Genomic DNA, 4,862 nt, shown 5'->3' with positions numbered 1-4,862 from the left:
AATGCCTCAATCTCTCCCCTCTAGAACTGACTAGCTACATTTTTTGTCATCTGCAAGTGTTGTCACCTCAGTGTTTATCATCTTTGTTGTTGCATGTATGTATCAAGCTGGGACCGAACTACCTCCTCTCCACAAATGCTGATGAGGTCCATCACTGCTGCATGACTCCAAGCCAGGGATTTCCTTGTGCATGGAGCAGGCATGGGCAGCTGAAGAGACACACTGAGAACACACCACATGTCGCTGAGCAAGCAGGAAGAGGTCTTTCAAATTTCAAAAAGAACGCAAGGGCAGGTCTTGGTCACCTGTTTGGTCACTTGAGCAGAGCAGAAGAGTTCAAACAGATGACCAGAGAGGCCAGAACAGGCATTGTGGGAAGGGTGCTGTAGGCAGTCAGGATGCAGCACTGCACCATCGTGTCCACACTGGCATCCCAGCACACTATCCAGAGCACTGCAAGCTCTTCACTTCTTGCAAAGGTGTTTTACCTAGAGCGCACTCACTGCGGAGCTAGTACCACTAAGTGCCTCACTAGTGTGGACACAGCGAAAGTTACAGCGCTAGGGACTGATTTCCTGCACAGTAACTTGCCAGTGTACACTTGGCCCTCAGTGCTGCTGAGTCACTATAAGCTCTGTGTTAGAGCCACAGCCTTTTGTTTTCAAAGACTGGGGTTTTCTTTTCAGTTTCAAGCTGTTTCTATTTGCTTTGAGGGTTCTTCATTGGTTGTTTTTTCTCCAACAGGACAGTGGCTAGGTGCTTGAAGCCAGACCTTTCTGGTTGGGGAAGTAGCCACTCCTTGCATCAATGCCCTGTTGTGAGGTGATGCTGAAGTTGTATTTACAATTGCCATTTTCCACATATTTATGCATGTATATTAATAAACTATAAACTGTTGTACATATTTCATAATATCTATTAAGTTTGATGCATTACAAGATATACTCCCACAGGGAGTGACTGTGGGCAATCAGCTGGTTTTAATCCTTATTTGGGGGGAGGGCAGGGATTAAACTCCTGTTTTCCCCTTGGGTAGCTGCATCCCAATTGTGAGATATTTTGATAGTTACAACATTTCTGGTTGTACTCAGGGGGTGAAGTTCACTCCTAGACAGAGGGCTTTGCATTACTTACGCCTAAATGGATATGACAGATAAAGTGAAATGAACAAATATTTGCTACACCCAAAACACTTTTATTAAAAAAATGCCTTCTTTGCTATCGTATGTTGAAGTGAAAGCAAAATCAATTCCACACCTTTCTCTGACAAAAAGGGTACAATACCTAGTTCTTTATGTATTGTAATTATAAATCAGATACCATTCTGATCAATGGGACTTCTGTGCAGACATCTTACTGAAGTTTTCTATGTGTTTCTGAAAGCTCTTCATCACATTCATCTACATCTCAACGAGAAACTGCTTATTCAGAATTTAGAATGAATAATCCACAGAAAATGCACACCCCTTTAAATGCCATGAAAAGGAAAATATTAAAAAATTGTTGGCATAATAAAATTATAAGATTTTCATTATGCCCTTAAAGAAAACAAAAACTGACACAGAAAAGGGCAGTCCCTTCCAGCACATTAGGTTATGTAAGTAACAAGAGTGGAAAAGCATTTCAGGAGAAACTGGCATCTGGGAAGAGATGATTTTATAAATCTTGTGAGTTTAAGTCACAGCAGGTGAAGGCTTGTTAAGCTAAAATGACCATACATTCCATTGGTACTTACGTTGCATCCTGTTACTACCAAGTTACTACTCAAATAGCCTTATGCACAGAATAACTTTTACAGCTACAATGACTCAGATATATCTGAAGATACCGAAAGAAGACACTATCTCTTGAGACATGTCCTTTAACTACAAATATCTTAAAAACTAAAAATGAGACCAAATGTCATTCTCTCAAACCAGCAACAGTTTGATTCCTCATATTGATTAATAAAAGCACAATGTAACACAAGTGTAATCCCCCTGTAGCCAATAGTTTCTTAATGATGATGAAACACCTACAAATGTGAGAATTCTTCCACATGCATGAAAAGAAATGAATATATCTGTTTAAACCACATAGACTGCTGTATTAGTTGATTTGTATGGTGGACTTCCATTTTTGGAGAATTATTTTCTGGGCAGTGAGTTACCCAACAATTCTTAGGTCTAGATGAAGAACTAAATTATGCATATAGGTGACCTGCAACCAAGTATCACTTACTCTGAAAGAACATACTGTGCTTTTTTCTTCTTTTTCAATATAGGCTTTATCTCAACCTTCGATGATGTTTTGGTATTATGGTGACAAATGACTTAGAAATGCTTTACTAGCAGAATTTTTTTTTTTTTAGCATTACAGTATCCAGACAACAGAATTGCTTCTATTCCTCATTTTGTAAGAGCCACAGCTGATCTAGAAAAAGCAGATCCCAATTCAAATCTACTTGTCATCATCTACATCTGCACCAGTCTCTGCACTCCAGGCAATCTATAGTTTGTGTGATTTTATTTCTGTCTTTTGTAGATTTCTGTATAAAAGCCACATGGCACTGCTTTAAGACCTTTATTTCCAAGTAGCCTAAAAAGATCTTGCTCAATTAGTATGTTTATTTAGAGCACGAAAGACATATGTTCTGAATAACAACATATCTCAGTTGGAAGTCTTTAAAAAAAACCAACTTTGGCCTAGTAAAGTAATAATAATGCTCCCCTGTGAAGACCCATACCACACTCATATAATGTCCTTTATCATATTAGTTCTTCATAATAATTAAACCTCTATAAGCAAGGCAATATTGCAACTTACTACTCAAAAAATTAAGTAATATGGCATCTGTCCTGGTTATGGTGTTTGAAAGGTCGTTCCCCAGAATTCAGTGTTGTGATGGGATCATTAGCCTTTCTTTTGTTCTGTTGCCTGTAGGGAACTCTATCAGTCCTAGGATCACCCCCTTTTAGTTGTGTGTTTTGTGTTATCAATTGGAAAAGATTAAAAGTGGACACTTTTTCAACAAAGTATGTAAAAGGAAAAGGGGTGGTAGCAGTGCTTAGTAAAAATGGGAAACATGGAGGAGGAGCAGAGATATATCAAGAAGGGCTGTAGGCACAAAACCACAGAAGAGTGCTGGGTATCATCAACTAGTCCTCAGCAAATCTATTCTGTTAAACAATTTCTAGGGGAGAAGGTTAAGTGGTAATACTAGTCTTTTTTATTTTGGGGGCACTCAAAGAACATCCTATATCATTATCCACCATTAACTACAGTACAAAAATATTATAGTGGAGATTTTTAATGGGTTTTGCTTCTACAGAAATCTAAGAAATAACATATTATACAAGCACCTAAGCAATGCCAATGGCATTACATGTTTAAACATTAGAAAACTTTACTCTTATGGAAGCATCTAAGCCACATGACCTTGCATCTAGCCTTTTTTTTTTTTTTCCGGAAAAAAAGGATGAACTGGCTTGGCTTTGCCAGTCTGCTAGCTGCATTTAAAAGAAAGTCAAGAAAAGGAAGGAGTCCGCATAGGCACCATGAAAACTAAGAAGATAAGAAAAGTTGAAGTTTTGAAAAGAACCCTTTCACTGAGTGTGCTAATAAAGACGGTCCATCTCTTCATTACCATGCTACTCATCCACCTCTGTTACACTGCACAAAAGGGAAAAAAGCGGTCTTTATAGTTGTACATGATTATATTTTCCTTTTGTATTGTAGTTCAAAGTCTTTTTTTAAAAAAGCAAGAGTAGATTGCTCACAATGTAATGGGCCATTCCCAGGAAACGAAAAAATGGCCTTAACGTTTTATATTAATACAATAGGTTATGTATAAAACAGGTTTTTAAAAAGTTAATGCATATTAGCTTAGCACAGCCATATTTTAATACTGTGTGACTGAAAGTTCCAGTAGAGCAGATGAATGGAGCTACAGAAGAAAAAAACGCAATGACAAAGGGATGAAGGTTTAACTAAAAGGACTTGAATCTATATTTCAGGTACATCTTTACCTTCCATTAGGAAACGAGTTATTAGGAGTAATGAAATCGGGGACAGAAAATACAAAAACTTTTTAGATCCTTCTGTGCAAGGCGGCGACATTGGCCTTTACTACTTCACTTTGTAATGATTCCTTTGAGTTGTGGTTCTGAAAAAGCTGTGAAACATCTTCCTGTTATTTCTTTTTCATCTTTCCAAACACTGGCCAGTAATAACCTCTTTTCCTATTCTTTCCTTGCTTTTTTTGAAACAGATATTGACTGTAATGACTGACTGAATAATTTATAATATGTTGGATTTATAAAAAGTGTTAGAGCTCCTCTGTGCTGCTGCTAGGTGCCTATGAGAAGGTTTGGAGTATGGGAGCAAGTACACATGGATCCATTTTAACTTTGCCTTTTCTTACTCCAGCTCATTGCAAGCTGAAAGACATTTAAATATTGACAATGTTATTACTTAATTATGTTTTGGTCATCTCAGTGCTTCACTTCATAACTGAGGGATTGCTTCCTCTTTCACCAAAACCAACAAGCAGCAGGCTGCATACTAGCCAACCATTTCTAGCACCTCTCTTCATAACTTCTCTCTTCTTGCGACAACCTCTAGGATTGCATATCCAAAACTTCTTTATTTCAAGTGTGGAATCTCTAATTAGTTTTATTATAATATCAGTATTTAACTGTGCAATAGAGCATAGCTATGATCGTTACTAGCCAAACCACTCTGACTGCTAAAAAGGCTGATCTGAATCCAGAAATAGCAGGTTTGCAGGATGGGTTGCACGAAACAGATGTACTTCAAAGTGCATGAAGCCAAAAACAAGTAAACATTTATGTGTCTGCAACTACAATGCCTCTTACCTGGGA

Source organism: Pelodiscus sinensis, chromosome 7 (genome assembly GCF_049634645.1).
Source record: "Pelodiscus sinensis isolate JC-2024 chromosome 7, ASM4963464v1, whole genome shotgun sequence".
NCBI lineage: Eukaryota > Metazoa > Chordata > Testudines > Trionychidae > Pelodiscus > Pelodiscus sinensis.
This window is presented reverse-complemented; position numbering follows the sequence as displayed.